The following is a 27,455-nucleotide window of genomic DNA, read 5'->3' on the forward strand; positions in this document are numbered from 1 at the left end:
CAGTGGCCAGTTATCGGACCTTAGAACCGTTATTAGTCGCATTATCCTCTAAGTCTTGATAAATAGTTAAGATTATGTTTTCATAACGATTAAACACTTTTAAATTGTTCGCTACAAAGTCTCTAGGAATTAATTAAGGCTAATGAGCTCTGCCCTTTACAGTATTGGAATGTTGACATTTAATTACATTAAGTGCATTATATGTACTAGTAGGTGTAGATTGACCGGACGCGATCCCGTATCTGTGACTTGTAATATTTCGAATTATCTAAATTATGTTGATCTGTGATACCAAATAAAATAATGAGCAAACTAATATTGATCTTATTTTGAAAGGAAGAAGAACTTATTCAGGTTACGTGTGAGTTGTCAAAATTCCCGCCAAATAGTAAATCATTTAAAAAGTGTAATCGTTCGAAAAAAGAACGTTCTCTCTAAAAAAAGATTCATTCTTTTTTCAAATTATTGGCGAAAATATAATCTATGAGTAATTTCTTGAAATGTAAATTGCCTTCTAGGTTGTTTATGGCGACCACCTCGTTGAAAAACAGCACTAATGCTGGCCACACATGCTCTCCGCGGTCAGTGTTCCGAGTAAATGCACACACAGCTTGAAAATGTATTCATTGGATGCATTTTAATTATTTTCTTGTAATATAATAAGAAAAATATGTATGTTACATTCGGAATGTTGCTTTTAACATATTAAGATAGTAACTACATGCCCCTTTTTCCCATTATAATTAATATAAATTTAAGGGAAACTGTAATTTTGTATTACAAGATATATTTCATTGCATTAATTTTATTATGACGAAGTTTACTTACAAGTATACTTGTATAATGCTTGTTTAGTATTTTTTTTTTATTTCCGCTATAATAAATAGTAATGCATGAGCTTAGCAACACTTGATGCGAATGACTGACCACTGTTAGCAGTGGTGCTATGAGCTTCCCTATCAGTCAGTCTCCGACCGTTATTAAGTCTACACTTTTATTATGACACGTGTAACACTTATATTAAATGAACAGGAGGCATCATCGTGCAATTAATCAATCGAAGCTTGAAAGCATAATGTTGATTGTTCGATGCCCAGACTGTAATATATATATAGGAAAAAAAATGTGATAGAAAGATTAGTCGAGCGTTCAATATTTCAACGAATTTAAATAAAGAACGGGGTGAAATCCAAATTCGAAAAAAGCGTTCGATTTTCAAACAGTCGGATTCTAGCTCAATGGATACGTCCATAAATCTCAGCTTCTCACCAGCTGATGTTCGTTCGAAAACCTCGAAATTCGAAACAGCGGAGGCGCTATCGTCTCCCGTCGGACAGGGCGTGTGGTGCACAGATAAAATAAATGGAGAAACGGTGAAAAATGATGACGCGCCGGCGGCGCGGAAAGACATCGCTCTCTGAAAGGGGTCGGGTATTCGACTGGGTCAAATGCTTTTGTGTTTTTGAGCACATTTCTCTATCTATGCACGTATTTTTGTTATTGTTAGATATATCGCGTGTTTATTACATTATGTTCTTGAACAAAGAATGTTTACACAATTATGTATTTGCAGATATACGTTGACGTCAATATAGAGTTTGTCGTGTCATTTTCTAAAGAATTCACGGAATGAGCGCCGCAGTTTCCCTTTATCGTGGCAAGTTCTTCTATTGGGGTGTTGGGCTCGACATTACCACGGTCGTAAAGGCCGCGAAGAGGTCTCTTAATACGGCGTTAAGTGGCCCGGATCACATGAACTCCAAGGAGTTTCGGCCGCCTCTGTAACTGGCTTCTATATTGTTAGTGACGTATTAGTATTTTTTAAATTCGTTCGAATTCTAAATTTAAATACTATTTATTTATACTCATTAGTAATTAATAAAGATACGTTAAAGAAAGAAGGCTGTTTTGATAAACACCTGAGCTCAAATTAAATATTACAGAAATTATAAGTATTTGTCGTGTGGTCCCGGGATAGAATGGGTCACCCGTTCCTTTATAGTGAGTGTCGTAAAAAACGCTTAAAGAAACTTAACAGCCGAGTAGTGGGCTGTACTGTCACTCTTAAAACATCTTTAAAGCCTAACTGCGGTAGCCAATCCGCCTGCCAAGCGTGGCAACCACTCGCAAAAATCCCCTTATGGGAAAGGACTATGTTCAGCAGTGGATAGTTCATGGCTGATATAATAATAATCATCATCATTTCAGCCATATTCTGTCCATTACTGAACATAGGCCAGAATAGGGACGTACCTGAGTCATGTGCATCCACTGACTCCCTGCAACGTAGATGGAGTGACGACCTCAAACACGTCGCAGGATATAATAATAATAAGTAAAATAAAAATGAGTATTTATTGAAATATAAAACATAGCGTCCGTTATCACTGCACACAAAATAAATGGTGTCTTGAACAGGGACGCAGAATGTCAATAGAGAGACCGCTGACTTACCGGCGTCGTATTTATATCAAAGCGAATACAGCGAAAGCCACTTACCTGAAACAAAGAATGGTAGGAAAAATTTAATTAACATTACAAAGAAGTACTCCGTCATAATTTATTTACACAAAAAGCTCTTTTAATTATAATTAATATTTACAAGACGAGAAAAATTGCAGACGGCTCCGAGGCGAGCGCCCGTAAGAACGTTTGAAATCTGTATATAGTGGCGCGTACCCAGATATTTGTCGTGGCATCCCTAGCGTAGCTGTCTCTCTGTCCAACATTCGCAGTTGGAGCAAGACGGCAGATGTCTTGTAGGGTTAAGCGCCGGAGCCTGGTACCAGGAAGCGGCAGTAAAAGGGACTAGAATTAAGGGCCTTTAAGGGACTCCCCGAGTTATCTCGGGTACTAACGTCGTAAAATAAAGGTTTACTAGGCCGTAAAGAAAATTAAAATGAATTATTTTGACGAGTGTAAGGGGGTTTTTTGAGGCTAAGCCCCCTGTTTATGTGTGCGGGGCTGAATTGTTATGGCGCCATCACGCGTAATTGTTTTTCTTGTGTTTAATTCAGTGCTTGTTTTTGGTCGTAATTGTTTTGTTGGCTAACCTGTTATTGGTGGGGCGTTGTTTACAGCTATTTTGGCGGGGAAATTAGCTTAAACGTTTAATGTAACGTTAACTGCATCTTTTGACAGTGACGTTTAAGATTTAAACATTTTCGATTATTTGATTGTTCACGATATTTTAAAAAAAGAAATACATTGAGACCATAGATATATAGATAGAGCGTCGAGTATAAAAACCACTTCAACGTTTAATTAGTCCAATATTAATTTACCTGATGATAATGATTTAAAAACGGAATCATTATTTAAGTCTATCATCATCATAAGCCTATACTAAGATATAAATCAGAATAATCAGTAAAAATAAGTTTCATGACAAATCATTATGCATTGTCTATCTTGCTCTTTCAAATATATTCGTAATTTTGTATAATTTTTATTTATTAATTTTAACTAATAAAAAATAATAAAAATAAAAATGTTTATTTGGGATCCTTAGCTTAATTTACAGTTTTTTGTAGGTTCGATAATAACTGCATTAGTCACAAAGAGACTGTGTCGCAGCTATTAACGCCCGCTCCATAACATGCGGTACAAAATTTAAATAACAATAACACAGGAGAAAATTAATAAAATTACTAAAAATAAAACTAATCAATGGATTTTGTACGAGTGTGTGTGTGTGTGTGTGTGTGTGTGTGTGTGTGTGTGTGTGTGTGTGTGTGTGTGTGTGTGTGTGTGTGTGTGTGTGTGTGTGTGTGTGTGTTTGAGCGCGTGCGTGCGTGCGTGTGCGAGCATGTGTGTGTGTGTGTATGTGCATGTTTAATTTTAATAATTAAACCTTGATCAATGATTCGACATCATCATATTCAAGAGTCATTAGCCAATTAATCAATTTTATTTTGCAATCACGTAAAGAAAGTGGATATATTGTTAATAACATATTTATTTTATTATATAACTTGTTACTCATGTACTTATATTGACGGTTCACTACATCTAAACGACATTTATCAATTTTACAAACTTTATAAGTAATTCTTTTGTCTATAAGTAATAAGGGATCATATGGAAGGGACTTATGTTTACGCAGTATGGACATCAGTACAAATAACTTTCTTACACTATTTACTTTCCATAGTGCGAACAGATCTTTTGTTGGATACCTGATGGGTTTAAAAGCCATAACTTTTAATACTGCTCGCTGAGCTCTTTCCAATCTTAGCATTTGCGTTTTATTAAAAGCTCCCCATGCAGTTATACAATAACCAATAATGGATTGTGCAAGTGCAAAATAGGCAGTTTTCAAAATTTTGAAATCAGCACCATTTCTCAATTTTTTAAAAACGTAAATTAGCTTTCTAACACGTGTGATTACAGATTCAATATGTCTATTCCAAGACAGCATACTATCTACAATTACACCAAGGTATTTGAAATTGTCTGTTCGTGATATAGAGAGGCAATCACAATCAGAATTACCTATGGTATTACATTTGTGTGCTAGTATTTTAAAAGACGTGTCTGGTTGGGAGATCTTGTTGGGAGAAAATGTTACTAATTTGGTTTTATTTAAGTTTAGCGTTAGAAGGTTTTGTGCCAACCAGTTTGAAACAATAAACAAAGCAGATTCAGCATGAGATCGGGCCTCCGCCCAATCATGCCCATGAATTATCAAAGCTGTGTCATCGGCATATGTTATTATGTTACAATTTGGAAGGGACATTTTGCATAAATCATTGATATATATCAAAAACAAGGTAGGCCCAAGAACACTACCCTGTGGTACGCCGTAACTGACAGATTCCTCATGACTCAGGATATTATCAATAATAACACTTTGATGTCTATCACTAAGGTAACTTTGAAACAATTTCAGGGCTATACCTCGAACACCCAAGTATTGAAGTTTGGAAAGAAGGATAGGGACTGAGACAGTGTCGAATGCTTTAGATAGATCAAGGAAGATACAAAGAGACTTAAGTTTATTGTTAAAATCATCGGCAATTAAACTAGTTAGCTCAAGAACCGCGTCCTCTGTTGATCTTCCAGATCTAAAACCAAACTGATTAGGAGCAAGTATGTTTTTAACATCAAGATATTGAAGCAAACGTTTATTTAGTATCTTTTCAAAGATTTTTGAAAGGGCAGACAAAACTGAAATGGGTCTATAATTATTAATGCTATCTTTATCTCCACCCTTGAAGATTGGGTGTACGATTGCTTTTTTGAAAACTTTTGGGAAGACACCACTAGAAATACATAAATTGAGAACATAATTAAGAACAGGGATTAATACATGCTTAGCAGCTTTTATTAAAGACGAGGGAATATCATCCCAACCTGTAGCAACATTATCTTTTAATCCTATTATTACTCCTTCAATTTCTTCCTTATCAGTATTTAACAAAACCATCGAGTTTGGCTCAGTTAATTCAGGCTTGTGGCTTTGGCACACACTGTTTAAACTATTGTTACATTGTATTTTTGTTGCTAGATTCTCACCAATTTGTACAAAGTATTTATTAACTGAGTTCACAGCATCAATAGGGTCTTTATGAAGCGATAGAAGTTCTTTATGACACGACAAAATTTTATTGTTTATATTAGCAAGTCTTTTAATAAGATTCCAAGTCTCCTTCGGATTCTTTTTATGTTTTTGAAATTCGACTCGTTCGTAACTACGTTTAACCTTTTTTAGCAAAGAGTTACAATATTGTTTATACCGTTTGTATATAACAATTAAAGTTTCATTATTCGGTTGATTTTTAGTTTTACGATACAAGTTATCCCTGTGTCTAATACATCTCAATAAACCTGGAGTAATCCATGGCTTGAGATTCTTGTATTTATTAGAAACTTTTTTGTAGAGAGTATGTTTTTTAACGGCAGAAGATACAATATTGACTAATAAGTTAGATGCAGTCTCAGGATCAGAGCAATATAGTATATTAGAGAAGTCGAAATGTTCTAGTTCATTAACACAAGCCATTATATTAAATTTTCTATCTGTATGAGCATAAGTAACATTCAAAATGTCATGACCTAATTCGCAGCAATAAATTACGGGTGCATGATCAGTAACAAGAGAGTCTAAAACCAGTGTAATTGATTTTTTATTGGATTTAAGTACGACATGATCCAAGCAGCTTTGGATTCTAGTGGGAAAAAGATGCGCAGGCAACATACCGTGGGATAAAGTTAGATTTTGGTAAATATCTGAATGAGGGTCCAAGTTATTGGGTATAATATTAATGTTTAAATCGCCAATTAGAGCCACCGTAGTATGTGATCGTAGTGACAGTAGCAGTGCATCAAGAGAGTTGATAAAGTTCTCAATTTTTTTATATGCAGGCGATCTGTAAACTGCTAAGATTACTATACTCTTGGGAATTTTAATAACCAAGCAATTAGCGTCTATTAAGTTTGGTTTTTCAACTGTAGCTTCAATATTGATCCGTATATACACAACGACGCCATCGTTTTGATTATTACAGTTTGTAGAGAAAGACCTAAATCCTCTCATCTGCGGAATATTAGGACATTTACTTAACCAACACTCAGATAGAATAAGTATGTCAAGATCAAAAGATAGTCTGTGCATTAAAATTGTAAGGTTTTCAAAATTATTAGTATTGCCGATACTCCTTATATTAACATGTAACACTTTTAAGAATCTATTTGCATTAATTAAATATTTTGCACAGTTTTCAGGGGAACAAACATATGCATTAGAAACTGCAATCAATTCTATATCCGAATTTATGCGTGATAGATCATCCATAATTTGAATTTAATATAATTACGATTGTACAAGAAACGAGAGAATTCCACAATTTGATGCAAATTAAATATAGAGACCGTCTAACATGATGGGATATATTGTAATTAAATATGAGTACGGGTATTTTTACTATTTGACATAGTGCATCGTTTTTGCAAGTGATTGTTTTTGTAGATGTCTGTATTGATATACGATGGTGTATGTTAGTGTAATGTGTAGTATTATTATAAGTCATACTCCAAGACTTTGGAACAGTGAATGTATGCTTTGTGTGTGAATGTGTAAGTATGGAAGACGTATTATTTGTTGTAAAACTGTGTATTTTCTTAGTATTACAATGAGTGGTTAGGATGATAAACAAACTAAAGACTATATAAAAGAGGAAAAACATAAATGTATGCAACAAATTCCGATAACCATAACAAATTAGTCATTGTTTTTTATCCAACTTTTGTAGATCAACTTCATCATTTATTATGTGAAAAGCAGCCCCATCCGTTTCCCGAATAAATATCTTTCCTTTTGATGACCAACAATATTTGTAACCATTACTACTTGCGAATACACGTGCGAGGTAAAACAATCTTTTTTTCTTGGCTGTGAGATTTTCTGAAATAAAAACAGGCCTTGTGGGACAGCTTAGTCTTAGATTTTCAGTAGTGAGTCTGTTGCGTTCTTTATTAAATTTTTTATACATTACCATGACCTTCTCTTTCATGAGAACGCTAGTTAATTCGACTATAATGGTTTTGTTTTCCAAGTTTTTCTTGCCAATGCGAAAAACATCCTTTACATCTTGGGGTTTTATGTCCACATCTAAGATATTTCCAATATCAGTAAAAATTTTGAGTAAACTCGTCTTTGATTCAGAGTTCGCAACAGGAATATTCCTTATTTCCAGGCAAGTAGAGCGAGAGCCGCTTTCCAATTTCTCTATTTTGTCCTCTAAACTTTTAATATATTTTTGTTTCTCTATATTTTCAGATTTAAGTGTATCTATTTGAGCCAGTAATGAGATATTTTGTTGTGACAAAAACTCTATAGTATTTTGAATTTCACAATTTTGATCTTTAATTTCTTTGATTGCTTCATAAATTCTTTCATATTTTTGTTCTTGTTGTTCACGGAAATCATCAAATATTTTTTTCATGTCTGACATAAAGGTGGATAATTGGGTGTCAACTGTATCAGACCGTTTACGTTTTGGACGTCGCAATGCCATATTATTCGTGTCAGTATTTGTGTCAGAAGACACATGTAAATTATGTTCCGACGAACTACGATGCAATTTTTGCAGAACCTCTAACTGAGGTTGCGATAATGCAGGCGACCGAGACGAGCGTGTAGATGTGGACGGTGGAGGCGAATGTCTTAGTGGCATATTGGTAGTATGGACGCAAACAAGTATTTGGTACAAACTTGCCCTCCCTCAATTATAAGTAGACCCTCAAGTAGCAAACTATAGTTAGAATACACTCACAGTTACTTCAACAGGTGTCATCCATTTATGTATGCGTCATCTCAAATAAGAACAGGCAGTTGTGTCAAGTTTATGCGTTCCTAGTATTTCTTCACAATTATATCTGATTGAATAAACGGTAATCTTATTTGGGTCCAAAGGTCAATTATTTGTTTTTTGATTTGAATGTGAGGGTATTCGTATTTAAACGGTTTTTGTTTTCAGATATTATAATTTTCCACTATTTCACTGATTAATCACTTATGATGTTTAAATACGAAGTTTCGTATATCACTTTTTGCTGTATAATGCTCACTTAGTTGTTGTTTTCAATAATATTCTTATGATGATTCTATAGGGCAATTTAAAATTTCTTGATTTGTTTTTTACTATAAAATCATAACAATAGCAAAAAAATTGTCACAAAAATAATACCACTTATTGAATTCTATGTAATGAAGTTATTGTATACGTTTTTATTTATATGTAATATACTTTTATATTTTTTTTTTAATAAAATGTACGGAGCTAATGTTTACCGTGACGTGCCCTCTCAAAAGCCCCAAAATTTTAACTATATAATATAATTTCTCCAATATACTGAATAATAAATGTATTATGCATTTATCGTCTTCAAATCAGCAGTGGACAGATAACGACTGATATAATAATGATTTTAAACATTAACCTGCCGAAATTTTTCCAATAGACTACAACATAGAGTTCGTCAAAGGGTGGGGGGGGGGGGGGGGTAAAGAGGTTTCTTCAGGGTCGGTAAGGCGTGCGTAATACCCCTGGTATTGCAGGCGTTCATAGGCTACGGTAACCGCTTACTATCAGGTGGGCCGTGTGCTTGTTTGCGGCCTCAATGGTACTAAAAAAAACTTAATCAAATAAAATTCTTCAAAAAAAAAGTCGTTAAGACATTAATGTCATCGATATAATTTTTCCGCTAGATGCCTTGACTGATTTGCCCTATTACATATTGATTTTTATGGAACGGATCCACAAAACGGGTAAAAGAAATAAAAACGTGTTGGGGGGATGCGCCCGTGGAAGCTGTAGGTACACGAGATAGGCATCTCCGCTAAAAATTGAGAGTACGGTTACGACAACGAAAACGGTTGTTTTATCGCCGCCACCGCGGGACGGTGCGCGCCACCATGCTGCACACACGACGGTCTATCACGGCCGGGTGCGTTCAGAGCCTTCCATTTATAAAGAATAATTACTATGGCGAGATATCTGTCACCTAATATCAATATATCAAGATAATATAATCATCATCTCAGCCATTATCTGTCTACTGCTGAACATATGCCTCTCCAATAGACTGTTAGAAGGATTGGTAATGAGCCACCTGTATAAATAAAAATAGGCAAATTATCATACTTTAGCTAAACGATCTCTTTAATTCCCGTCTTTTGTGATTAAAAAAAATTAGTTTTGGAGCAGGAAAGTATAAAATTAAAAAATTCAATGTTGGAATAATCTTTCTCAGGAATTTGAAGTAGTATCGAACTTATTTCAGTTTTTTTTTTTTGTTTATTTTAACCATGACAAACAATAATTAAAATATAACTTACGATTTATAAATAGATATAAAAAATAAGACCTTTTATTGCAGTATACGTACTACTAATATGCAGTACAGCATACAGTTGCATACAGCATTAATCTTAAATGCCTATTTACTTCCTTTTTATTTAAGTTTGTTACATTATCACTTCTAAACATTAAAAAAGAATCGAATGAATATTGGCTGAGTAGTGACGACGAATTCAATTACGGTTTACATTAAGATTAAAAGAATTTTTTTTTAAACTATACTAATGAAATGCAAATAAATTTGTCTTTATTTTTATAAATCTCTAAAAGGACTATGTAATATTCATTAAAATTTCAGATACAACAGTCGCATCTGAGTACAACGTGCCCGTTCGGAACCTACGCCCGTATGTTTCCACGTTAGGGCTGTCGAGATCCCACCTCCATGATGTGCTGGCACCAAACGTGCGCCCAAGGTGCCGTTAACGCAGTAAAATGCGAAATAGTGCGTATTCTTTTACGGTATGGAGATTTTCTCGGAACGGAGGCGATATCCTGATTTGATCGTTGCTCGGCCGCCAATGGATTCCGATGGTGTTTGGTGGTTCTATGGCCTTTTATGGAGACGTTAAGATTGTGATTGCGTTTGTATGACTCTTGCTATTGTATTTGGGTGATTCAAGTGTTTGAATTGGATTTTATTTTCTATTTGTTTGTGTTGTGTTGACTTTGAGTTATTTATTTGAAGTAATTAACTGTATTTTTTTATGTATTTAATTGATATATATTTTTAGGTTCTACTATATAGCCAAAGTATGATATACATATATAGCATAATAATGAAGTACTTTAGAGTTCAAAGACGGCTCTACATTTCTGAGTTGAAGAAATATAGTTAACTAAATATAAAAAAAATACATAATATAAAAAAAAATTGTATAAAATCTTTAAGATTATAGATAAATGAATGAATGAGTATACTTTATTTGCATTATACAATATAGGGAATAAGCAAGACAATTTACAAACACAACGATACAATTGTATAAGTACAGTAAGGCGGTCTTATTGCTGAGAGCAATCTTTTCAAGACAACCTTAAGGTAATGGACTAATTGTTGTACAAGTATGTATGATAGTGCTGTATAATTAAAAAAGCATCTTTTTAGATATTTAAGTGCATCAATTAAGGATATTATGCATTTGCTAGACCCAACAAATAAAGGAAACACTAGGTGTCATGTCGTATATAGAGGTAAAATATATGACCTGGAATAGAGCTGGCTGGAAGAGAATGCATGAAGTAGTTGCCCTGACAAGAGGAACTCTTAAATAAAAAAAAGACTCGATTAGCAATTAATGGGTTTTTTCTATTAACCATGTATCCAAATATTTGCAATGTCTATGGTATTGATTAGGTCTATAGGCGATTATTGATATTAAAAATCTATTATTATATTAAATTTTTGTTTATTTAAAAATCTCAATAATACAATAAACAAAAACGTTCTATAAAAATAGGATTCTATTATTTAAAAATATAAATGAACAAAAATATATTTCTTTCGTTTAATGATTAAAATAAACAAAAATGTAAGAGCATTAAGCCGGAGAAGTGTCGTTCACGAGATGTTTTACGGCGCGACAGGCGTCGTAAACCGAGGTCCGCGTCGACACTGATTCTTGATGGACAATTTGAGAGTTTTCAGGGCTGTTCAACCCTCGGAAGCCTTTGGGAGCCCATCAACTTTAGCTACGGCAATATGGATTTGTTTTACTGTGTCGCTCGTAAATGCACTGCCATGGTAATTGGAGTGGATTTTTAAAGTTCGTTTAAACAATTTTATTCACCTTTACGATGTTTTTATGTTAGTAAAGATTTAATTTTTAATGGGCCAAAAAGGTTGTCTATGCTTTATTGTTTTTTTTTATGATGAGATTGCCAGACAAGTTGTTGGTCTTTTTGTTAGGAAATAGGACTTGTCGCTTATAAACACGATTGTACTGTGAACTAGGATGGGTTTTTTAATGGGTGAAAATCCTGTGTTATCGATATACGCTAGCGGGACACCAGTGAGGGATGATCGATGAGGATGAAAGCTGGTCATGTGGTGAGTACGAAAGCGAACTCATGTCTCCGACATATGGCACCTCGAGGGTATATCGTTTGGTGGGTACACCCCCACCTTACGGGGGGATACCCACAGTACCCATTCACCTTCCACAAGGTGTATGGGTCTGCATAAAGAATTTTCCAGACGTTAAAAAAAAGGTCAGTTGATGAATTCCAAAAGAAATAACGAAGATGGTTTTCACAGCTGGCTAGCAATACAGCTACTAGAACCCCATATGGCTAGCAATACAGCTGCTAGAATCCAATATGGCTAGCATTACATCTGCTAGAACCCCATTACTGAACAATCCCTTTCCCCTCTGTAATTTTGAATTGAAAGGAAATACTATCACATTATATTTTAACTCGAGCAGTACCTATATCTTGAACCCACCCATTGTCAATCTTAAATAATAAAGTAATTGCGCTGCTGGCTAGCAATACAGCTACTAGAACCCCATATGGCTAGCAATACAGCTGCTAGAATCCAATATGGCTAGCATTACATCTGCTAGAACCCCATTACTGAACAATCCCTTTCCCTTCTGTAATTTTGAACTGAAAGGAAATACTATCACATATTATATTTTAACTCGAGCAGTACCTATATCTTGAACCCACCCATTGTCAATCTTAAAGAATAAAGTAATTGCGCTGCTGGCTAGCAATACAGCTACTAGAACCCCATATGGCTAGCAATACAGCTGCTAGAATCCAATATGGCTAGCATTACATCTGCTAGAACCCCATTACTGAACAATCCCTTTCCCCTCTGTAATTTTGAACTGAAAGGAAATACTATCACATATTATATTTTAACTCGAGCAGTACCTATATCTTGAACCCACCCATTGTCAATCTTAAAGAATAAAGTAATTGCGTGATTTTAGGATTGTTTAATATAAATTAATTGGAAATAAACAAAATATAGCAACACACATACACAGTACACACACAAACAGTCTACGCATGTGTATGTTGTAAAATACCAAACCAAGATTCTCATAAGTACTAAGCGAGCATGAGTAAGTAGGAGTCCCTTGACCCGTTCCGTCCGAACATGCCGCCCTGGTATTTTCATTTGGCGTCACAGGTGACTGTAACACGTAATTGGTGGAATAACGTCCGTTTATTGCGTGCCTCCTGTCGAGATGGAGGGATGGGGACCGCTCCACTTAGCGCTAAGGAATGGTAGATATGTTGTTATTGGCTATCTCGAACTAAGATTAATAGAATGCATTGATACTGCTTTCCAACACAATTACTAATGGTTACGTTTTTACTGTATTGCTTGCTTTACATGATACGAACTGAGTAATTAATTCTCTCTTGTTATATATTCTTTTATGGGGGACTTTATATAGAAACCAATGTGAAAAATAATAGTAAATTCTCACTAGAATTTTTGACAACCATATTTAATTAAGAGAACGTAACTCACACTTGTAATTGTTTTATACAATAAAAGCAAAATAGTGTTGTATTTAAATATTTATTTACTGACACGATTTGGAACAATTAATACTATAACTCAACTAAAACTCTAAGAACAAGGAATTACATAGAAGGAATGATAAAATAAAAACTGTAAATCGTATGGTTACCTCCTTTCTTCTTATGCAAATATAATTAATAAAAAGAGGACGAAAGATACACCATCAATTGCTACTTTTCTCAATTCATAGCAGGCTAGTGTATAGAAAATGTTTGATATGTCAATTATTTATTAATGACAAATCTTACATTACTAGATTATGTATTCGACACAGTTTATGCAGAAAGTAAGCTGAGTGAGCTACGAAGATCTATACCTGGAATTCCACTGCATGATAGAAACTAAAACGAAGGTATCAACAGAAGAACTAAAAGCCAATATACTTCGAAGGATTAAAATCATGAAGCAACAAAGTACTAGCCATATAGCAAAGAAGAATTGACAATAAAAGTAGAAGAAAGATTGATTAATAGATAGATAGATACTCTTTATTGTTTCCTCCTTAAGATTACAATAGTATACTTATTATAAATACAAACAATTACAAGAAAATATTACACTAAGAAAACAATGGGAACCCTTATTGCTAAGAGCGATCTCTTCCAGGCAACATTTGGTTGGAGAGGAGTAATTATAAACAGTACTAACTCTATTATAGTAAATGATTTGAAAAATAGTCTACCAGGAAATACTAGAGGGAGACTTTTGAATGTCGTTTGCTTGGGCATCTTTGTCCCATTCATGTTTCTACCGTGAAGCAGTTATGTTTGCATGGCTGTGTTTGGGTTTGAAGGGTGGGATATGGCAGTGAATTTGCAGGAATGGCAATGCAAGGGGGGTATCATGGACGAAACAGTATACTCTGTTATGTCCATGGTACTGCTCATGTCTACAGGCCACGGTTACCACTTTTCATCAGGTGGGTTATCAGCGTGATTGCCATTATAAGTTGTATAAAAAAAATTACATTAGGCGGATTAAGAATTCAAGAATCAAATGATGCAATATTTTGAGTACCTATAAACATATATTGCATTTTCAGCAATACCAAAGGAAATTTTAAACGTTTGCGCCATGTTGTAACTCAGAATTGTACCGGGACTTCGGGACTCATCAAAGCGGGCCGTGCAGTAGTTAACGCGCGACTTTATTGTTATGTTATGACTGATGTAGAGCACCTTCCAACCTTTGCTGAACGGTCACACTTGTAGCGGATTATAGGAGCTTTATTTTTGTTGATAATGCATTAAACAAGTAACATATATCATCTAAACATCAAACCGAACCTAACGTAGGTTTACTAGATCATGTATTTTCATATGTTGGTAAAGATAGAATGTTGAAGAAGGAAAGCATTAACAAGTGTATTCTTTTTTTCTATATTGATTGTTGAACTAAGTGATCTAAGTGAATTCACTTAGATCAACAATTATATACACTTGTGGATTTGAATCAATAGCAACAACGTTTTTTAGGTGTCGTAAAAGTCATTACTTATGGTATGGTGTTAATACATATTCGGCAGTTTCTTACTAAATTGTTGTAATGATTGATCGATTGAAATTCATTACGTGAAGAGACAGCTCACCTAGTTGTTACTGGCTACGGCACAAATGTAGTGCTTTATTATTTACAAAAAAGAAAAACAATTACAGAATAACTCCATAGTTAATTAGAAATGGCACATAAAATATGTACTGTACAGAGTAACATACTTGCGGTATTTTCCAATTCAAGCAAAACGACCGATTACAAAAGATAAGAAAATGTAGTCGTTGATACTTGTTAAACGTAAAACCAAGACACATTTTGGCCTTTTTATTTTCTAAAATATCTGTATCGACTTTTATCTGTATTTTTCGTAAAGTAAAACTTATGCATGTTCAAGAAATTTAATACTCCATGCGCTGACTCGCTGTCACTGGCTCCCGACATCTATAAACCTGGCAAATTGTTATTTTCTGACGGCATATGCGAAGGGATCCGTCACCGGTTCTTTGATGGCTCGTCCCTGGATGTTACGAGGCGAGGGGCGCGAGTTTACAGCCTGTACCGCGATTGACTCCTGTTTTATTTGTCACTTAAACGGTCCTCGAGTTTCGTTGTACTGCTAGATAAACTGCGAACTCTTTGTTCCATCATTTTTATGTTTTAATAAAACACAAAACATGTTCTGATTCGCATACACTGTTATTATTATTAGCAGTTACCTACGGATTTACTCAGGTGAATAAAAGTGGGAGTTATAAAAAGCGTCAATCCAGTCCGATCTATGTCTTTTTCTTTTCATTTAAGAGTTTCCTCTTGTCGGTGCAAGTAATTCATGCATACTCTTCCAGCCAGCTCTATTCCAGGCCATATCTTTGATCTCCCTATACGGTATGACATCTAGTGTTTCTTTTATCTGCTCCCTGTAGTTATGTCTTGTACTAATCTTTGTACTAAATGTTATTTAAATCCATTCAGATATTTGCGTGAATGAGTAAAAAATACTCAACATAGACATTTTTACAAATCTCTTCAGACGAATGAGTTTCCAGATCACTTTAACATGGACTCTTTCAAAGCTAGAGTGAATAGTTTACGTGTAAAACTTGAGACTACATCGTCACTTAAGATCAGAGAAGACCACAATCTTCTCTGATCTTAATCTGATCAAAGGCGTTTAAATTTAACAATTTGAACGCAATCTTTCACTCTTATTACATTATGAATATACAATTAATATTTACACCATCTTTGTCAGTGCAAAACTGGAAATATTACTTATACCTAAGACTACCATAAAATTATTATTGGACTTAGTTCTTCTCTTAGAATAGATAGAGTCTTCACTTTTACTGGTCTCATATTCATTTTATCAATATTCAGTTGGCGTTTCTTTTTGGAGCAAATAATGTACTTGTTGCAAAGCAAAATTTACTTGTGGACATATACTGCAATCTAAATTCAAGTATTTCAATGTAAAGTTTCAGAATGAAACACCTCTTTCTATGCTTATTCCTTGTTCACTATTTGCGGTGAGAAAGTTATTTGTCCAAATATGTATTATCACAATGTACATGATTATCTACTCGCCATCGACAGGGATTTCACCCCCATACCTTAGAGCCTAGATGATCGCGTATAATTCTGTTTCACAGACGTTTCCTCCCACGCTCGAATGCTCAGATTATTAAACTCCAAGACACTATAAGGAGTTCTTCAAAAAAGGGGAAAATGGTTTCTTCAGTATTGGCAACGCGCACATAATGCCCACGAAATTACAGACGTTTATAGGCTATAGTAACTATTTACCATTAGATGGGTCGTATACTTGCTTGCCACCTCAGTGATATTAAAAAAAAAAAAACTTGAAACCGAACCTTGGACGACCTTGTTTAAATAACAGATTAAGAAGTGTTAAAAGAAGTTTACAACCCATCACCCAAAGGGGCATGCACAAAGGAAATTAATTCATACGTGTCTATGCTTGCAACAATTTCGGCCCTAACCTATCCACTAATCAAGTGTAATCCCAGCTAATCTAGTGTCGGACGCTATAAGCTGTAGTTTGGCCGGCCAAGCCATTATGGCCGAGGTATCGCCAGTGTATCCAATCTGGTTGTAGGGCTCGCCTTTGTCGCATTGTGTCTCGAGTGGCCTTGTCCGAAACGCCTGAGGACCTCTCAGTGTCTTTGATTGTAACGCCCTTTGATAATGCGCTTGATGTTACATAAACTATCTACTTATTACGGTTAATCAATTGAATGTTCTTATATTTATTTATTCTTTTTTGACCACATTATAAAAAAAAAATGTTTGGTAGAAAAAGCGGACTTAATAATATATTCTCTTTCAATCAATCTTAAGAAATTAGAAATGAAATTATGCTTTTCAAGTTTAAATAAATCTTAATGGTTTAATAGATCATGTGGAGACAAGACAACACTTGAATAAAGACAGTGACAGTGATATTCAAGATATGGGATAAGAAATAAAGGACGCCAGAAGAAAACATGGGAGGATGACATAAAAAGAACAGCAGGAAAGTTATGGTACAGATTAACGCAAGTTAAAGAAAAATGAAAGGATCTTGACGGTGCCATTGTCAAAGAACAAGCTAGAATTGTCGATTACTATTTGTAGTGAGTGTTAAAAGAAAAAAAAGAATGTAATACTTTGAGCTATAAAGGCTTTATTATTATTATTATAAAGGTTTGATATAATCGGGCGAATGTTGGTTTAGCTAATTATAGTATTATAAACAACAAATAATGTTAGTTAAAGTTGATGAGTTGTGACTTCATCACTGTAATCCTATGGGACACGAGTATTACCATCGTGAATATAACAGCTTAATTTAAACACTATACAAGTCATTGACCTCAGTTTGTCTGATAATTACATATATATTGCAATACTCCAGAATTCTTAACCTTTCAAAATTTAAAATCATTAGCTGCGGTTTTGCTTGTGTGTATCAATGTATAACGTATCCTATATGTAGGAAATTCCAATTGGTATACCCGAGTTGATTCTAATCTTTTCAGCCGTTTGAGCATGATTGAGTAAAAACTACCTAAATATCCAAATATCTCTACAAAATTTCAAATTTATAATTCTCGTATTGATAAAAAAAAAGCTCAGATGAATTCCTTTGTGTTTCACTAATTTGACAAAATGTAATTTAATCAAAGTATACCTTCTATTAATAAAGTTGAGCGTAATCATTTCCTGGAAAGCTCCCTGTCGAGGCGACATTATTAGCTAATAACTCCAAGAGGCACTAACAATATATACACAGAGCGAAATTTATTCCGATGCGATATTGAAAGTAACGGTTACTTAGCCACTAGGCGCACATAACATTGATGCAAATGTCCTATAATTACATTAGCCTCGCACCGACAAGGTTGTATCCGAGTTGTATCAAATTGAAACGACTGCCTCTGGGACCTCGTCGAATTAATGGACGCGCCCCTAATTGCGATTGTATGGAGATGCAAATTCGGCAAAGAATGGCGACGAGGAAACGCCGCCTATCTCTTATTGTTGCCATCCTAGTACTTGTAATTGATAAGGCGTCACAAGGATGTTAGCCGATTTGAATTTTAAATTTCCTTCGTCCCCGGGGCCGACGGATTTTCTTTGCTCATTGTCGAATTGTCACTTTGTTTCAGTAGCTACACAACTCGGCTTTTTAAAATGAGTGAGTGATGTAGGAACACTTTCTATTCCCCGGCATACCACCGTCTAGTCATACATATTTATCAACGCGATTCCCACGAGGTCAAAAGGCTGGATGTATTTAAATGTAATATGACATACAGTCGGAATACGCTTTCCAAGTATTTGTAAGAAGCCAACTATAACAAGCAAGAATTTTGTTTACTCTTTGAAATACCAGAATTTATTTACATCTGTTTAATTTACAAGAATGTTTAGTTAGTTGGAATGTTTATTAAATCAAACAAATTGTGAAGTTTGGATGTGCCGGAATATTAGTTTGTAGCAGACGCATATATATTTCTTTTTTTTATCAAAAAGACCTATTTTGAGATGCCATTTCTTTAAATCCATCTCTGAATCTATTATTTTAACTTGATAGTTTTGCAAAATTACTGTTTTATCATCATAAACTAAAATTATAATAATTTTGACTTAAATCATTAGAAAATTAGATCATGTTTGGTCCTTACAATAAAGATTTTGCTGTGTGATCAAATTTAAAATTTGAGGTAGGTTTAGAAAAATAACCCCTCAAAACCGAACCCAATAAAACTCTAAATAAAATGTTATCAAATATATTACTGTTGAGAGCGAAAAATCAACTCAATATGAATTTTAACTCAAGAAGTCATGAATTTTATTCTGTCTAACAACTTTAGAATAGAATAGAAACATTTATTGTCATACAATTACAATATAGAATATAAATAACATATACAAAAAGTGTCCCACACCCGGCAAAAGGAACCAGCTGAGCTGATGCTGTGAGTGTCTCAGCTCAATGTGAACAGCTGCACAGCGCTGGTTTTCAGCCAGTCTCTCTCTTAACAAAACAACCAAAGTGCAAGGTACCAGTGTAAATTATTTCTTACAAGAATTATTTCTCAATACTAATTATAAAATTCTAATAAAAAAAAAAAGAAAAGAAGTTTAGACTTGTGTATGGATTTAATACCCTCTCTGCTATGAGCTGATAGTATGTACAGTAAATAAATCTATTTACCAAAAACGTTGATAATTAAAATTCGCAGAGAAGACTCATGTTTGTATTACATCTCGTTTTCCAGCATATTCATCTGGTATTCTCGCGAGTCTCCGGCAGAAGGCAAGTTGCGAGCTTCATGTATTATTCGGAACTCCGCGGATGACTTCGGAAACGTTGAATTTATCATAACGCCGCTGTTCTGTGTAATACGTTCCTCCTAAACTTTAGACGTGTTGCAATGTAGCTCTTCTGTTGGTATTTTCGTTTTTGGTATATTTAATCTATCATCAGATGTAATAAGTGTTCACAAATTAAGTTTAAATAAAGGTAGAGGAAACTAAAACGAGAGTAGTCTGGCTTCACAAACAACAATCTTTCTACCATGTTTCAAAGCATTGCTTTGAAGTCATTAAACTGTCATACTAGGCAACCATATCTAACAGAAGGTTGTTCTTTGTATTAGGAAATCATAATTAGAAGAAGGTATTCTCAGTACTGGGACATCGGAATAAGGTGGTAATCGTTTATACTAGGGAACCATAACTTGGTGGAAGTTATCCTTTGTACTAGAAAATCATAACTTAGAAAAGTAATTTCTTAGTAAGTACTAGTAGTAGCACGAAATAATAATTCCTACTGGGTTTTATTATTTTATAGTCTCTTTCAATTCTTTGTACTATATTTTACAATGTTTTGGTATCAAAAATTAAACATAATTTAAGACGGAATTATACTTTTAAAATTTTGAAAACAGAATCAGTAGAATATTTTGTAGAAATTATTGATTGCTAAGGACCAGTTCCTGGAACGTTTTAATCTATCTCTTTTTTTTTTTTATAAAACTGTTATTGTTTTTTTTGTTTGTTTTGGTTGGTGAGTAAGTATATATATAACAGTAGCACCAAGTGTAGTAATAAAATATTTACTCTGTATTGCTCTTCACAGACTACTAGAGTTGCCATGCGTTGAAATATCTATGGATAAGTCATAATTATTTTATTAATTTATATTTGAGTATTCCTAATTCAAATTTATTTAAGACCTTTGTAGACGTAGTCTGTATATGTCTAGAAAGATCTTAAATAGTAGAAATAAATTGTTCTGACGGAGTTATGAGGCATCAAACATAAAAACTATCTTATCTGATTAGAATCCTTGACAATCGTAATTTTCCATTTTTTCTTTTAATTGCTAAGTGTACAAAATTTTTCCACATTGAGAACTTGCTTCATTTTTTAGTATTTTGAAAATAAGAAACTTCAAGAATTCCCCAGCATATATTAAAATACGTTTTTTGTATTGTTAATATTTTTACAATTTGAAACAATTTACTAGAATATCCGTGACACATGAGGGCGAGCTGGTCTCCCTAGCCCGTAGTGAGCAATCAGCTAGACTCCACCTGTTTATACAGAGGGCGCGGGTCTCAGGCCCCGAGCTCGGACCTACCCTTCCTAATGGCTTTAGTGGACGTAAAAATATTTAACTCGAATTAACTCTTCAGTGTTTGTACATCAATATGTTTAAGTATGAATTTTTAATACGTTCAAGGGGCCATGTTTTGTGGGACGCATAATGTGATTAGAGTTAATTTGTTTTAGATATTTGAGAGCAAGGGATGAAAGGGTGTAAAATTCAAGTTTTTTTTTTTACAGTACAGGGCAGGCAAACGAGCGTGCGGCTCACCTGATGGTAAGTGACTACCGCCGCCTATGGTCATCCACAACACCAACGGATTTGCAGGTGTGCTGCCGGCCTTTTGAAAAGGAATATGCTCTTTTCTTGAAGGTTATGTTGTCGTATCGGTTCGGAAATACTGCTGCTGGAGGTTGATTCCAAAGAGTGGTTGTGCGTGGGAGAAAGTGCCTTGAAAAACGCACGGTGGAGGACCGCCACTCGTCCAGATGGTTGGGATGAAATTTTAATTTATGGCGGGTTGTACGATGTTCAACATATTTTGTTTTTATTATATCTGCGAGTAACTACCCACTGTTGAACATAGGTTTTGATTATTGGGAGGTTTTGCCAGTAGTTGCTACGCTTGGCAGGCAGATTGGTAGACGCAGTTAGGCTTGGATCATGTTTAAAGAGGAATGCTGTTACACATTCCTCGACTATTAAGTTCCTTTAGTAGAAAAAGAGTGGTCGATTCCATGCCGGGACCACACGACATTCAGTTCGGTTGCGATGTTTAGTTTTGATACCAAAATAACTAAATTGCCACAATTGACGACGATTTTTTCGTCGAACACAATCATAAATTATATTACTTTTAAATCGTTCAGCTTTTGAGAAACACATATCAAATTATCTTTAGAAATTTTTACATTACTTTTTTTATACTACTGAGGTGGCAAACAAGCATACGGCCCACCTGATGGTAAGCGGTTACCGTAGCCTATGAACGCCTGCAATACCAGAGGTATTACGCGCGCGTTGCCGACCCTGAAGAAACCTCTTTACCCCCTTCTGAAGAACCTATTTACATATTACTTCCTTTTTACATATACTTGGTCTATCAAAGTTTAAAGTAACTCAGTAACTTGCATATTCCACGCTAAAATGCTATGACAGGATCCACGAAGCTAAATAAAATTATATTAAATGTAAAATGTGTGAGCACATAAAGCGAGAGCCGTTGTCTTTGCCTGTCTTAAAAAAAAAGCCTCATGACTTTATGGTAATAGTAATTAATCCAAATGAGACATAGACACAGCCAACTAAACAAATCGAGGGGGAAAAAAATGATAATTACAAGTCTATAATTGTATAGCGGTACCAGGCTAGCAGAGACGTGAGGCACAAAGCCTCTATAGATAGACAAAGGCATCTCAGTATTCGACCTCTGGCCCCGTCAGTCAAGAACCGTTGGTGCCTTCAGTGCGTACCAGGAGAGCATAGGGTCACGGGAGGTAGATGCGGTATTATTTAATAATGTATTTTTCCATTAGAAAGTAACGTTTGGCTTTTCGAATTTTAATTGTGACTTATAACTTCATTAGAGGCGAGTCAAAGTGTAAATACCATAATAATGTTTGCGAGGTGAGTACTTTATGGCTGAACTATTGCTGTAACTATTTGGATAAAATTTGATATATTTACAAACCATTGTCCCGGATTTTTTTATGCAACTTAGAATGACAAACAAGCTGACATCCCACCTGATGGAAAGTGCTAACCGTCGCCTATAGACATGAGCAGTACCATGGACATAACAGAGTATACTGTTTCGCCTATGATACCTCCCATGCGTTGCCATTCCTGAGGACTCAGGTGTTATTCCTCTGTACCCTGTAAATTCACGCCATATCTCACCCTTCAAACTGAAACACAACCATGCAAACACAACTGCTTCAAGGTAGAAACACGAGTATGAGCAGCAGCGTCTCTTTTAAAACATCTCTAAAGCCTAAATGCGGTTGCCAATCCGCTTGCCAAGAGTGGCAAGTACTAGCAAAACCCCCCTAGGGGAAGGCTTATGTTCAGCAATGGACGGTTAAAGGCTGATATGGTGAAGATAACCATAGGGTAACTATTTCCCATCAGAATAGTGGAATATCTATTTGATACTAACGCGTTTGAAAAAGATATAGTGTAAATTTACTGGGTACAGATGAATAACACTTGAGTCCTCAGGAATGGTAACGCATGCCGGGATATCATGGGTGAAACAGTATGTGTGTGTACTGTTATGTCCATGTTACTGCTCATGTCTATAGGCGACGGTTACCACTTTCCATCAGATGGGCCGTCAGCTTGTTTGCCATTCTAAGTTATATAAAATAAAAGATATAATTTGCCGCATCCATTTCACCCTTTTTACCTCATCTTATTAGTAATCCAAACGAGGACTATACTTGCCTCCAGGCGACGCCCGCCATTAAACTTTATAAGGTTTTGTATGTCGATCGTTTCGAGAGTAGCGTTCATTAGTCATATTCGAGTCGAGTGCTTATTAAGTGTATTGGTTAAGTGAGACATACACTTAAGTTAGTGGTTCTGTATATGATAATTTTAGATTAAGCAAAAGATAGATAGATAGATAGATACTCTTTATTGTTTCCTCCAAAAGATTACAATAGTAAACTTATTATAAATATAAACAATTACAAGAAATAATCACAGTGAGAAAACAATGGGCGACCTTATCGCTAAGAGCGATCTCTTCCAGCCAACCTTTGGATGGAGAGGAGTAATTAGTTCTAAATATGGGAGATGTGATACATATACATATACATACATACAGCCTAACTGCTGTTGCTAACCCACCTGCCAAATGTGCCAACTACTGGCAATCCCCCTCCCCCCTTTAGAGGGAGGCTTATGTTTTTTTTTATGTAACTTAGAATGGCAAACAAGCTGACGGCCCACCTGACGGAAAGTGGCAACCGCCGCCCATAGACACGAGCAGTACCATGGACATAACAGAGTATACTGTTTCGCCCATGATACCCCTCATGCGTTGCCATTATGTTATGTTCAGTTGTGTGCAGTTAATGGCTGATAGGATACAGTTTTAACACTCAGTAATGAGGTCTAAAAGCTTTTAAAAAATGAACAATTTAAAACAAAACATTTGCTCTTCTTCAGATGCATTTAAAAAAAAAATTCTTTGTTTTATTAATTATTGAAGAACCCTAAAACTGTTAAAAGCCGCAGTGATAATGAGTCTGGCTCTTTTAATCCCACTGATGGCCGCTGATGAATTCTCTATGGGCATGTTTGTTATATAAACTCCGTAGTCTATGGTACATTTTCTAATAACAATAAACAAATTGACGAGAGGCTTGGCTCCCTTTGCATAATGCGACTTTAATTAAAAAAAATAAGCAATTTATACAGATTTGACGTTCTTTTTTCTTTAATATGTATTTCGAAATTGGTTATATGATTTGTTTTACTACTAGTTTATACCCGCGACATCGTTCACGTGAGTTACTGAATTCAGAAAATTTGATTGTATTAGTTATATTAGTTGCCGTATGGTTTCGGCATAGGATAGGTAAGATAGATAGGAATTTACAGGGTACAGAGGAATAACACCTGAGTCCTCAGGAATGGCAACGCATGGGGGGTATCATGAGCGAAACTGTAAACTCTGTTATGTCCATGGTACTGCTCATGAGTATAGGCGACAGTTACTTTCCATCGGGTGGACCGTCAGCTTGTTTGCCATTCTAAGTTGTATTAAAAACAGATGGCGCTGTACAATATAATTATATTTAGTTGGATTTATTATACTTCACGCAGACAAAGTTAAGTATTAGAAATAGTAGAAAGTAAGTAAAATAAAAAAGAATGGTTGCCTGTAAGAGATTGCCCTAGCGATAAGACCGCCTTTTGTACCTTTATATGTATATTTCAATCTGTATTTATTTTACTGTATTTCACTTGAATTGTACAATTATCATTGTAGGGAGGGAGGGATTGTTAATAATGGAGAGTAAGGACCCCATTGCTAGCATTTGGGTATATACCAAAACAGGTCGACCTCCACGTGGTCCCCTCTGGAAACCATCGTGCTGAATTCCAAGTGTATTCATCACGATGGGTTAACTGACCTGCCTTTTCTTTCTCACCTATCATCACTCACTGGTGCCCCGCCAGCGTGTACCGATAGCGCAGACGGGGTAACTATTCCATTATCAACCATTAAAAAAACTTGTCATTGTATATTTTTGTTTATTGTGCAATAAAGAGTTAAATAAATAATAGTACGTATATAAACACAACAGTAGTATGTACTTAGAGTGTAACATAACGTTCTGAGGACGATTCGATAACAAAATAAATTAAACAATCGATGCAAGGAAATTCGCCATTCCGCCGTGTTGCGACGTCCGCCATTTATCCCGCGTTTTATTATCGCGCCGTGGAACTTACGCACACGCATATCGCCTGACACCCACACGCGCAACATTGATAAAAGCATGTTGTCTGAATGTTTGACAATTTTTTTTTTATTTAAAAAAGGTATACTTACAAAATATTTAATAGGTATATATATATATATTTTATTTACTTTTTATGCATCTTAAAATGGAAGACAAGCTGACGGTCCATATGATGGAAAGTGGTAACCGTCGCCTATAGGTAGGAACAGGTGTTATGGGCGACACAGTTTACCTTGTTATGTCTACGGTACTGTTAGTGTTTTCCTAATAATATCAATATGTACCAAGAAAATAAAGCGTTTTAATTAAAAAAAAAGTCTTAAAATATATATATATATATATATATATATATATATATATATATATATATATATATATATATATATATATATATATATATATATATATATATATGTATATATAGGTTCTTTAAACACAAAAACCAGATATATCAAAAACTGAGTTTTTTTTCGAAACGGTTAAAAATATTAATAATGGAGGTGAGAATGCAAGAAGGCAAAGGAAGTATGTTTTGAAGATTAAAATGGGTGCTTTGCTAAAACGAGTGACTCGTAACAGAGGCCTAAAATGTTTATTTGCAATTCATCTAATTAACTTCACAAGAATCCGCAAAATGGCCGCTTAGCAAGAATTATATTGGTAAAGAGATTCACCCCTTAATTTTGTGAGTTGACATCACCAACGACTCATATCAACAGAATAATTAGAAATTCCCATACAAAATTAATTAGGCTTGTAAAATCCTAATGTTAAATTTAATAATACAAATTAAGAAAAATAAATCGATTAAAATTTCTAGTTTACTTTCAGATTTTTATTATCTGTAAAGAGTCGATTGAGTTTCTCTTGCAGGCTCTTCATAACGGAATACAACTTTCCGAATCATGGAGTAAATTTAAAAAATGACGATTTAAAAGTGCTTGTAAACAAGTCTATTTGAATAATGATGAATTTGTAATTTCAGTTACCTCCATAGCTGAAAATACATATATACAATATCTATCTATCTATCCTATTTAAGAGCTGCGCTCTTGTCAGTGGAACTCTTGCAATTTACTACGATTTTCAGCGAGTCTCTTCACCTCTTGATACGACACGACACCAACTCCTTTCTTGATCTGCCTGATGTAACTATGCCTCGGTCTCCCTCTTCCCCTTCTTCCTTCTATCTTACCTTCTATTATAATGTTATTAAGTTCGTCATATCGTATCAAGTGTCCTAACATTTTTTTCCTTCTGACAAATAGCAATATAATAATATGCAATTAAAATATATATTTTTTATTTAAAAAATCCATGTCTATTTTAATATTATTATGTATTTAGCTTTTAATGTAAATTATGTACCTAAAAATATTCAAAATATGTATTTTAAATTACGAACTAAACTTTTTTTCCAGACCACTGACTCGAGTAAAGGAATACTTTACAAACAGCTAAATAAATATTCAAATAAAACAAGTGCAAGTGAATCCGTGTGGGTGCATCAGTGTAGCTTATATTACTAAAGCTCATTATAAAACGAATTTAATGCTAGCTCTGGATGCACAGTCGTAAAATAGCATATTTTATAACACCCAACTTAAGATAATCATGTTATTATCCGTCCAAATGCGCTAGGACTTGCAGAATCGCAAAATACAGGATAAAAATACGATTTTTTCATATGTGTGAGAGTGACGAAGGATTGTAAGGTGTCTTTTCGCACTGGTTGAATGGCAAATAGAAATGCATCGCGTTGACAGTGGGTTTTAATAGCCAGCTTAAAATGTCTGATATGTGATTTTATACGTTTTTAGTTTTCGTGTAATGGAACACATTGGTATTGATGTAACTAAACTAGCGTGGTATCTACCAGTTTTATATTAAACTGGATACAAAAATAAACTACGTCTTTATCTTAGATTATATAGATAGAGTATCGAGCTTCAAAA

The 27,455-nt window shown here is 34.7% G+C and overlaps 1 protein-coding gene across 1 annotated transcript in view; it reads right to left on the reverse strand.

Annotated features, from left to right (window-relative positions):
- The window catches only part of LOC113519897 (homeobox protein homothorax), a 409,098-nt gene that overhangs the window by 77,307 nt on the left and 304,336 nt on the right, over window positions 1-27,455 (reverse strand). The gene's annotated exons all lie outside the window — the stretch shown is intronic.

This window comes from Galleria mellonella, unplaced genomic scaffold (genome assembly GCF_026898425.1).
Source record: "Galleria mellonella isolate WM207_F2 unplaced genomic scaffold, CSIRO_AGI_GalMel_v1 utg65, whole genome shotgun sequence".
Lineage (NCBI taxonomy): Eukaryota > Metazoa > Arthropoda > Insecta > Lepidoptera > Pyralidae > Galleria > Galleria mellonella.